The sequence below is a fragment of the Cibotium barometz genome, chromosome 13, assembly GCF_041138505.1.
Source record: "Cibotium barometz isolate CiBa-2024 chromosome 13, ASM4113850v1, whole genome shotgun sequence".
In the NCBI taxonomy this organism is placed as follows: domain Eukaryota; kingdom Viridiplantae; phylum Streptophyta; class Polypodiopsida; order Cyatheales; family Cibotiaceae; genus Cibotium; species Cibotium barometz.
The window spans coordinates 50,954,098-50,966,358 of record NC_141058.1 but is presented as its reverse complement, the minus strand read 5'-3'; positions in this window follow the sequence as shown (position 1 = coordinate 50,966,358).

Genomic DNA, 12,261 nt, shown 5'->3' with positions numbered 1-12,261 from the left:
CTAATCTTATTGATTGCATACAAATAGAAATTAGGTGGATGAATGAGATATGAGGTAGATGGGTTTTTCAAACTTTTTATGGTCCAACCATTCATGTGGTCGGATGTTCCGTGAGCCATTATATTTATTTCCATGGCTTATGGGCGATGAGGTCTAAATCATTAAAAACTACTCCTAAATGTAAACAAATGATTATTCCTTATGAGATCTTAATCTGTAAAACTCGATAGTCCTAAAATGCATATACTATAACATTTGTGTTCTTAATCGCACCTCATCAAACTTTTAAAAAGATGTCACTTTAGTGTATACAATATGCTAGTTGGGTCCACGATAGATATATCATATGGCTTTACATGTATAATGACATGGATATAGATATGTCCACTATCAAGCTTGGCGATTTCGACATGATCTAATTTTGATGATTACAAGGGTCTCCATAAGTCCTAGAGGTTCACCATGGTCTTAAGTCCACACATAACTCTAACTTTGGGGCTCTTTGTCTCAAGGTAAAGATGATGTGATATGGTTTGAAACCTTTAGTGTCTCTTAAAAAGAAGATCTTTAACCAACAAGTGTAAAAGATGTGTTTTAAGATGTTAATGAGATGTGTGCATGTGTTTCCCAAGATTGGTGGGTCCTTGGTGGCCATGGAGAATCTTTTAGTAGGGTACCATTCCATGTAATAGACCGCTACAATGTAATGCATAATGATATACTTGGAATTAACCATGATAATATGTAAAGGGAATCCCATATAGTAAGAAGTTTCTTATCATCTCTTGAAGAAAAAAGAGAGGATAATAGGTTCCTCTAGATTTTGTAGTCATGATTATTATTCATCTCGTTATAAGAAAAAAGAGGATAAAATGTTCCTCTAGACTTTGCAGTCATGATTATTATTCATGAGTGGTAGGCCTTTTTTGCGTCCATATTTACTTTAGATTAAAGATAAAATTTTGAAATTAAACCTCCACTATTGCCACACTAATGTGTGTGTGTTAAGTTAAGCAATCAACGATTCTACAAATCATATCGAGAATTATAACTTTATATAACATCCAAAATGTGGGAACCAAAATATGCTAAAGAAAAAGTAAAACCTAAAATAAAAAGACATTTGAGAGACAAGACATATATATATGTAGACACGCACACACACACACACAATATTATTGTGTGGTGTGTGGCTTCTATTGAAAGACACTATCCTGCATATGTGACTTAACTAAACTTTTATGCTTGTCTCTCTAGCACAAGTGACTCGACTTGTGAAATAGAAAGTGTCTTCATGTGTATATTAGTGATGTGAACCAATTTATGAATTATGTTGGGGCACATTTTGGTCTTTTGCATTCTCATTCTTGACTCTTATGCCTTATCTATGTGTATTTTGGCCCTTGGTGGCTTGACTTTTGAACTCTTATGCCCTTGTTGCATTTTGCCCTCAGTGACTTGACCTTTGAGTTAGTTGAATACCTGATGTCATCCCTATTACTATGCCTTAAGAAATGGTGTCTTTAGCTTGGTTATTCGAGTCAAGGGGGTCTACATCATCATGATGAGATTGGCTTCTACCCAGGTTAAGAGTGAGGCGTTAATGGTCTTGGGGCCTTCTTGTATTGGGATTGTCTTGACACTATGCTTATTGGAGGTTTCAACAACAGATAGAAATGCTAGGAATTCATGTAGGGCTGAGGAAGAGGGTAGTTCTTGGATTTGTTTCTAAAATTTCTCCTACTATTCCATAGTCCAAGTGTGCTCTATCTTGGCTTTTCCCTTATCTTACTTTTCGGGCATCCATATCTGCTTTGGTGGTGTGACATGTCGATGCAAGGTCTTTGAGCATGATAGGGAAACTGTAACCAAAGTATTTGGTTCCCAGATTTGGGTTCTTCCTTAGTAGTATTCCTGGGCTGTTAGTGAGCTTTATGTGGTCACCCATCCTTGTATGGTAGGATCACTGTATGAATTTTTATTTCCTGTCGGCTTTGAGATTAACACCAGCTTATTATCAATTTTCATCAACATTTTGGGGATAATCTACTTTGGAAACATGTGTTTAGGCTTTTTGTTCTTGGTTTTTGGCTGTTTGGTGGACACACAAGTTTTCTTCCTTGGTTTCTTTGGTACCCACACTTGCTTCATTTGGTTCCTTGGGGCTATAAGAGATCTAGGTAGCAAGATTGGAAGCATTGTGGTTGTTGGCCTTTGACTTCTCTTACGCTGCCTCCTTGATTTTCGACAAAGCTTTCCCTCCTTTGGTTAGGCTTTTGACTCCTTGAACTTCAGTTTTTGGGATGTGGTGTGGGTTGATTGGATGAGGTTTTGAGTTTATGGATAATTGCACTTATTGACTACTCTTATCAACTCTCAGTGGGACTTGCTTGTAGTAATGTCAGTAATTGTTGGATCTCTTTACAGATATGTTCTTGGTTCCTCCTTCAGTGAGAAGTCCATTTTGATACATTGATTGTGGCTATCCTCATGGTCTATTTTATACTATAATCACGTTTCAAATCCACCCTTTCCAAAGGATGATCTCTTTTGGCATTGTACCTACATGCATTACTTAAAAACTACCTTCCAACAAATGGTAAGAATTAACCTAGCTATCCTCATGGTCTAATTTATACTATAATCATGTTTGAAATCCACCCCCTTCCAAGGATGATCTCTTTTGGCATTGTACCTACATGCATTACTTAAAAACTACCTTCCAAATTGTAAGAATTAACCTGCAACTTGAGCTTTAACATTTCTTTGCATCCATTATAAAGACTTAAAACTGTTTGTACCAGAGTTTGAGTTGGATCAAAGAAGTTTTCCTAATGAGTCCCAAGTCTCATATGACATTAAGTTTCTTCCTGCTCCTATATCCAATAAAGCAAGTTTGGCTATAATCTCTTTGTTTATGGGGAAGTCTAGGAAAAGCCTTACGGGTTTGACCTCTTCCTTCTCTTGATCGTTCTGCATTTTAGCCATGTGGATAGGTATAATACCTCTCCTTTTCTGCCCAATCTTTAGCTTCCCGTTGGGCTTGTCTCTTCATCTTAGCCTCTTATTTTCTAATTTCTTTAGCCTTGTGAATGGCTTGAAGTTGTTTATAGGATAGTGGCCCCCATTGAGGAATCCTTCCATCTCGACTCTCAATTAAGGGTTTCTAGGCATGTTGCCCCACAAGTTGTGAGTTCATAGATCCTAAAAGGACCCATCCCTCTCAACGTTAATTTTCTTTTATTTTTCTTGAGGTTATAGAGTAGGACTAGGTCCCCTTCCTTGAATCTCTTGGTTTTGATAGCGACCTTTTTTTCTCTTTTTCTTAGCATACATGCCCACCACTGAGTGTAGCCTTGCTTTATCAATTTTCTCTTGCTCTAAGAGTCCTTCATTGTCTGTCCATTCCATTTTTTACTTTGCTAACCCCAAAGTTAGGGATCATGAATTGTATTGGGAGTATAGCATCAAGTTCAAAGACTAAGTTATATGGCATAGTCTTAGTCAAGATATACATGCGGTTCTATAAGCCCATAAAGTGGATGAGACATTCTGCTCCCAATCCATCCTAGATACCTCTACTGCATAGGACCTTGTTTGTGCTTTCAGTCTATCCATTTGTTTGTGGGTAGTCTGGGAAGACTTGTGGTTTGCTCTACCATCAGTACTTCTAAGAGAAACTCCACCATATCACTTAAGAAACTCCACCATATCACTTAAGAAATTTGTCCCTTGGTCGCTAATTAGTTTTGAAGGATATCCAAATCTAGTGATGATGTGCTCATAAATGAATTTGGCAGTCATTTTCACATCCACTTTCTTTATGGCCATAGCCTTAGCCCACTTGGTTGCATAGCCAGTAGCCACGATGATATATAATGCTTGTATGCTTCTAACAATCAGGCTAACGGATCCAACGAAGTTAATGCCCCATCTTATAGACATTATCGACTGTAATGGCATTCTATACTTTTGTTGTGGAATGGTAAAGCACTGGTTGTAATGGCGTTCTATCCTTTTATTGTGGAATGGTAAAGCACTGGTTGTAATGGCATTCTATCCTTTTATTGTGGAATGGTAAAGCACTGGTTGTAATGGCATTCTATCCTTTTATTGTGGACTGAAGAAAGGCTAGCACTCATCGAAAATGTTTTACATATTCCATTGCATTGTTGAAGAGTGTCGGCCACCATAGTCTTGCATATAGAACTTTCCTTGCTATGATATCTCCTCCAAAGTGACCTCTGTTGAAATTTGAGCATAATGATGAGCTATGGTGGATCAAACACTAGAATCAACATCATTAACAAAGTGATTAGCAAGTGATTAAGATGTAATTAGTGAATAATTAGCGCATAGATTAATGTAGGCATGGATACTAAAAAACCAGCAAATTCTCATTAGGGCTATGCCTCAATTTATAGTGTTTACATCAAGCATCAAATCCCATTGATTCCTCCATGATTCACTCCTAGAATATCTCCACCTTTTGCCTGATTCTCTCCACCTCTTCTCTTTTCCCTGAATATCTCCACACTCCTAAATTCTCTCATGCTACCCTTTATCTCCCAGAATATCTCCACACTCCTAAATTCTCTCATGCTACCCTTTATTCTCTCCCAGTAGATTCTTCTAACCTTTTCACAGGTTCTTTCACAATTATATCTCCTCTTTTACAGCCTCTATCCAAGAGCTTGTTCCCACACACACCCTATTCACTTGTATTTTCAACACCTCCCCTCAAGTGAATATTCCTAGTACACCTAGACCCTATACCAAGTTTGCCTCCCCTTACTTGGTAGTCCGCGACCAGTGTCTACTCCTCCCCTCAAGTTATCTCAGCACACCTGGACCCTGTATCAAGTTTCTTTCTTACTACTTGACAGTCCGCGACCAGTGCCTCAAGTCCCTAAACTCCATAGTCCTTGACACTCTCTCTCTCTATGTGTTCAAGGCTACTATAAGTGCCCGCGACCTTGACTAAAGTGCTCATACATACATCTACCACGTGGCCTACATCATCGGTGGCTCAGAGGTGGTTTTACTTTGTTGGGGCAGGTTACATTGGGTTGTGGGGTCTCTCTCTCTTTCTCTCTCAGAGATTTTCACATGGCTCCTCACTCTTTGGAGCCTCACATCTTCTCTTTTCTTCAGTCTTCTTGTCGTGGCAGCATCTCTCCACGTGTCCGTCTCTTCTTTCAGTCTTCTTGGGGCAGCTTCTCTTCTCGTTGCAGCTTCTCTTCTCATGTCCATGTCTTCCTTTAGATCTTCTTCTCGGTGTGGATCCTCTTCTTGGAAAGAGATATTCTTCTTCTTTCATGGGCTGGGGCCATGAGCTTGTCCGTCAGGTCTTTTTGCTCCATGTGAGCAACATGTTTCAATGTTTTGCTGACAGTTCCTTTGGGCTTTTTATGTTTATTTTGTATCATTATGCAATGCAAACCCAAATTTATGCGGGAGGTCTTACCACTTGCCTTATTCTGGACAAGGACAGTGTCTGTTCCCATTTTTACACTGATGCAATGTGCCCAATACATAATGCGTATAGCATTCATTCTCATGCACATTCCAAATGCAACTCTGGCTGTGAATAATCTTGAATTTGAGTGAGATTTACAGGCATTAACCAAGGGTTAAATGCAAAATGATGATTTTCACAATTTTATCAGCACAATTTTCCTAGAAATTACATTAAATCAAGGGTAACCAATTTGTACGGGATGGTTGGAGTATCAAACCAACTCCGATTTGCAATCTGAAGTTATAGGGATCTGTATCAGATACCTAATGGTTAATTTGAACCCTCAATTGTACCAAAATATAGTGATTAGCACTGATTAATCATCACTGATTAGCAAATTAATGCTCTATTTTGTGTGCAAAAAATAGAGTATGCGGGGAGTCCAGATCTGGTGCCTTCCACTTCAAATGAGCTCAAATGCTTTCAAAGGCATCAATAGCAATGAGTCTAGTAGAGGATTAAGCCAAGAAACACAAGATTTGACCAAATAATGAAAGCTTAATCTCTGTTTTACCAAAGTCACCTGCAGATTTGATGAAGAGCTTGGATCTCTCTGTAGACTTGATGAAATTGAATTCTGTCTTCACCATCTTGTAGAGCATGCTTGAAAACTCCCGGGGCTAAGAGGAATTAGACCCATTTGATTTGATGAAGTAGAAATCATTGATTTACTGCAGAAAAACGTAGCTTTTTAATCAGCAAAAATCGGGAGCTTCCGTTGGGCGGTTTGCGCTTCTGATTTGATAGGTTGGAGCTCCTATGGGTTAGCTATCTTGGGCTAGAAGGGTTTGGGCAATGGTTGAGTGTGCAAGGAGAGGGAGCTCCTCCACTGGCTGGGGGTACAGAGGCTAATTGAAAAAAGAGGGAAAATTATAATTTTCTACTAATCTTGATTAATTAAATAATGGGCTCATAAATCTGATGGATTCTAGGCATGGCTCTGATACCATGTTAAAATTTGAGCATAATGATGAGCTATGGTGGATCAAACACTAGAATCAACATCATTAACAAAGTGATTAGCAAGTGATTAAGACGTAATTAGTGAATAATTAGCACATAGATTAATGTAGGCATGGATACTCAAAAACCAGAAAATTCTCATTAGGGCTATGCCTCAATTTATAGTGTTTACATCAAGCATCAAATCCCATTGATTTCTCCATGATTCACTCCCAAAATATCTCCACCTTTTGCCCGATTCTCTCCACCTCTTCTCTTTTCCCTGAATATCTCCCAGAATATCTCCACACTCCTAAATTCTCTCATGCTGCCCTTTATTCTCTCCCAGTAGATTCTTCTAACCTTTTCACATGTTCTTTCACAATTACATCTCCTCTTTCACAGCCTCTATCCAAGAGCTTGTTCCCACACACACCCTATTCACTTGTATTTTCAACAACCTCTAGTAACTCCTGCATGAGCTTGTTCTAGAATATCTAGTACTCTTCTTTGCATGCAGAGTCTTAGGACATCATCCTTCCTCTTTTATAAAGTTATTTTGAAATGAGGGCATATCGGGTTGCTACTTTCATATCTTGAAATGAGGGCATATCGGGTTGCTACTTTCATGAACTGGAATTTTCTTCTTAGGGACTTTCTTGGTCATTGTGATATCTCCTCTAAAGTGACCTCTGGTGACTTACATGAGCTTGTTCTAGAATATCCATGTACTTATCTTTGTATACACAGAGTCTTAGGACATCATCTTTCCTCTTCTATAGAGTTATCTTAAAATAAGGGTATATAGGGCTGCTGCTTTCACTAATTAGAGTTTTCTTCTCAGAGATATGGTCTCATCAAAGGGAATTCCATTGCTCAAGTATTCAGTAATTTCATAACTCTACCTTAGCACAAAGTTTATTTGAAATAGAGATGTATCCAGAAGATCGTCCTCAAACCTCATTGGTCCCTCCCCATTAGAAATCCTTGATGAGTGATCAGCTCTAGCATGTGACATCGTTCCTTTATACAAACTGATACCATGAAATTGAACTCGAGAAGAAGTAATAACTAATCGAGTAACTTTCCATATGGTGTATGGTTTTTTCACAAGGTAGAGTAAAGCTTGATGGTCTATAAAAAGTATAAATTTGTTTCAAAAGATAATGGAAAGACTTCTTAACTACATAAACCATTGCAAAGTCTTATCTCTTTGTGGTTGAATAATTCTTATCAAGGCCATTGAGTTATCTATTGGCACAACTAATGGGAAATTTCATGTTCTTTTTGCCAAGTTGAGCTAAAATACATCCTATAGAGTAAGTAAAAAATCTATGTGTACGTGGAAGATGACATCCCACCTTGGCACTTTGAGAACTGGAGTAGTTTAAGCTTATGGAATGACTCTTCACACTCCTCCTCAGTCCATAAAAAATATACAAATAGGCCATATAATAGTAAATAGCTATCTTTGCATACATGAATATGAAGTGTCTGTAATACCTTGTGTGACTCATGAATATGTGGACTACTTTTTATGTTTCGGGTCTTTTGGCATCTATGATCACTCTCATCTTTCCTTTATTTGAAGAGATTCCATTTTTAGACACACAATGTGCCTTAGGATTACACCCTATCTCACCATAAAATTACACTTTTCAGGGTTTAGACATAGTCTGTGTAGTTGGCACCTTTCCACTACTTTCCAACACTAACTGCATGGGGTATGTGTTCTCATCTTAACTTTGAGGTCACTTAGAGATCATCAATGAAGATATCTAAGAACTTCCTTAGGAAACCCTTATACGCAGAGCATATTAGTCTCTAAAATAATGTAGGTGGCATGTTCATTATACCAAACAACATTACTTTATATATAAATGTTCCCCATTCAATGGCAAATGATGTCTTGTGCTAGTCCTTTAGGTCTATGGATACTTAGTTGTACCCAAAAAATCCATCTAAGAAGATGTATTTTCCTTCCACTCTTTCAAGCACATGTTTAGGGTAAACAAGTGGGTAACGATCTCTTACTATGGCTGTATTTATTTTTTTCAGCCCGACAATCATAAATTTGTCCATGTGCTATCAGTAGATAGTCTTTTCCTTAGAATCACCTCAATAATTTTCATAAAATGTGGGGAATGTCCATTTTTAGACCATGGTAATCAAAATACTTCATTTTGAGTCTACCGACAATGTTTGCCACCACAGCAATATAGAAGTGTAGCAATTGCCATATGTGGATTAAGTGGTTTGGCGAAAATGTGATTCAGACCCTTTGCAAGAATTACCCTAATGTAGTGATCTTTGATCAAGTAAGATTGGTGGTACACACATGAGTCCCAAGACCATCAAAATCCCTTGTGAACCCAGCAGAATCATTGGTGGTACACACATGAGACCCAAGACCATCAAAATCCCTTGTGAACCCATCAGAATCCTACAATGACATTCAAGAATGTTTTCCTCTCTCAAAAAATCATTCCTAGACAATATCTTTTTTAACGAGGAGGTATGTTTCCATCCTATATTTATGTGTTGTATTTTATCATGGGTACCAAAAACACGGTCAAAAGAAGTAAATAAAACATCTCTAGAAGAGACAAAGTCTAATCATAGACAATGAAAAAAAAGTACCCTACAAATCTTCATTCTTGGGTACAAAGCATCCTACAACCCATCGATCGGTATGACACCTATAGATACATAGAAACTCTTACATTTCTTGGAGATTTTGGATGGGGAAGCCCCTTCTATTTCCCCTAGCTATTACAGACTTAGTTCTTCCTTTTGCAATATTGGTACTATTAGTAGGTGAAAAAAAAGAAGTAAAAGTGCTAGGTGTACCAAGAGTGAGAGCATATCTCTTTCTAGGAGGGGAAGAGGGATCAACCTCAATACAAGGGTTTACAAAGAGTTAATTAATTTTACCCCTTTAAACTGGCCATACATGGTAGGTATAGTACCAAGTTTAGATTCCCTCAACTCCTTAAGTACTTCAAGCATAGTGTTGTGGAATTGAATAAATGCAATTTGAGAAAGAACCATGTTCCTCGCTTAGCCCCCTAGCTAAGAGAAAAGAAGTGGTAAGCGAAACATAATGGGTTTGTTTGAAAATAGGTCCTCTAGAGGTGATTTAAAACATACCATATAGCATGGTCAAACTAGATAATGCTATAATCACAAGGATTCTATTTTCTTTCAATAAGAGATATGATGGGTTGTATTTCTCCATAATGCACTTCCCTTAAAAGAAAATTACGTTTTGCTTTAATAAGACATGATGGGTTTTATTTATCCACAATGTTCTCTAAATAAAGGTGAGATCAAAGTGGTGTACATAAGTTACTGTAAAGATACATGCACCAAAATTTTTAAAATTAGCGCATCAAACTTTTTGAACTTTTCTATCAAACAAAATGGTGCATAGAAGCTATTATAAAGATACATGTACATCAAACTTTTTGAATTTTACTATATAGGTGCATTCAATTATGTTGAGATCTAACCAATAAAAATGAAATTTATGGAGTAAATTTTTATTTATGTAATAAAAAGAATAACATTTTTGTGGTAACTTCTTTATATAAAGAAAGGGTGATACATATGAAGATAAAATATGCTAATCTTTCTCTACTTGAATTAAATATTAAATTTTTATCATCTTCTTGTTACTTTCTAGTATCTCTCTTTTGTCATTTAATCTCTCTCTTCTTAATTTCTAGTCTCTCTCTTCCTTTTGTCATTTACCACTTGCATATGATATAGTCAAAGTTAAGCTCATGCCTCGGTTTGTTCTATGCCTTTTGGTTTTCATTCTTGATTCTTAGAATAAAATCTTTTCACATTTATCTTCTTGATATTGACCTCTTCAAATTAGATTCCTACTTTTAAATGCCTTTATCCTTACACTTTCTGCCATTTTTTCTTTACAAGGAGCCACCCATATTGCTCAACTTTAGCACTTTACAAGGAGCAACCCATATTGCTCAACTTTAGCACTTTCACAAAGAATTTGCAATTTTCCTCTTGTCACTTATCCTAAAAAGGTCCACAAATGTGTAGTACCCATAATGAGAGAGGTGAGTTGACACTCTATTAAAAGAGAGCCCTATGTGCCTCATGCAACTAGATTAAGAGTTACACCTCAAAGGACCAAATTCATGCATCTTTCCCTTGTTAACTAGCTACTTACGTTTTCATAAAAAAATCATGATTTGATAAATCAAATGAAAGGGAAGTGAAACTACACACAAGGTATCAAATTAGAGTAGGTTTCACAAAATCAAGATGATTAGAGAGTTTATTTGGGTGATAACACAAGTCTCTTATTTTCCATTATGAAATTTTAGGATTAAAAATAGTATAAATTTTGATATTTATAAGAATGTTAACAAAAGTTTTCAAGTTGAAGTAGGGAAGCATAAACAATAATATGAGGAATAAAGTTCAAGAATACTAAAAATTAGTAAAATAATTTTAAAGAAGAATATAAACTAGGCCATTGATTGAGTCAATGGCACCAAATTTAATAATTAACTAACGTTGAAGGGAAGGCTTCTTCCAATCCACATGTTAGAGTCACCTATTATGAAAGTAGAGGTTTTGTGAATCCACTTGGCTTCATGTAAGATTAATAGGTTTAATTAACCATTTTTAAACAAATTTGTTAAAACATGCATTTTTTGGATCTGCATTATGGTTTATGTTCATTTAAATTGAATTTAAATGAACACAATGACTTCATTTTGGACCATGGATTTTTATCACTTGTAACTTATGGATAATACTCCTACTTTTTTTGAATTTATTATCTAGCTGGTTCCATCATTTACTCTTATAAACCATTTATGGATAATACTAGCTGGTTCCATCATTTACTCTTATAAACCATTTATGGATAATACTCTTACTTTTTTTACTCGTATAAACCATTTATGGATAATACTCTTACTTTTTTATCACTTGAATTTGTTATCTAACTGGTTTCATCATTTACTCTTATTAACCATTCATGGTTAATAAGACTAGTAAACTTGGCTGTGCAAAGTGTTTTGTCCATACTCTGTTGGTGGCTGACAATATAAATTCTTATATTAGATAAACCCTCTAGCTCTAAAGCACTTTAGTATTGGACTTAACCCCTTAATTTGAATCAAATTCACTTGACTAAGTGAGTTGTGTGTTAGATATTTGGTAGTGCTACACTGTGAGGTCATGCACTTATACCATGGGCACTTTTATCCCACTAGGTTTTTCCCCATGGCCATCTAGGTGTAAACGGGCACCTTAGGGTTATCTAGTGTATAAGAAATCTCATTCGGCGTGCTCGACTCAGCAATTGAAAACAAACACAATTGTCTAGTTTTTTTGTAATCACACGATTCTACATTTTTTTATTATTTTTTGCCAATTGCCTCAATTGGCTCTAGTTTTCTAATCGTGACTTCTTTAATTGCCAGGTCTAATCACCCGATTGTACTTTTTTAATCATTTGATTTAACTAATCCAAGATTATATATTTTTTATCGTCAAACTACTCAATTGCTTAATTGTGCTTTCTGATTTGTGTGATTCATGTTTTCCAATCGTTTGGATAAGTGATTTTTCAATCAGCTAATTGTACTTCTCTGATCGTCCATTTCTACAATCGTGTGATCTCACCTTCTCCAATTGGCGATTCCTCTTGGAGTTCAATTGGTGATTTCTCCCATTATCCAATCAGCGTTCGTCTATTCTAATCATCTAATCAAAATCCTCCCATCATTCATTGTCTATTCTAATCATCTAATCAA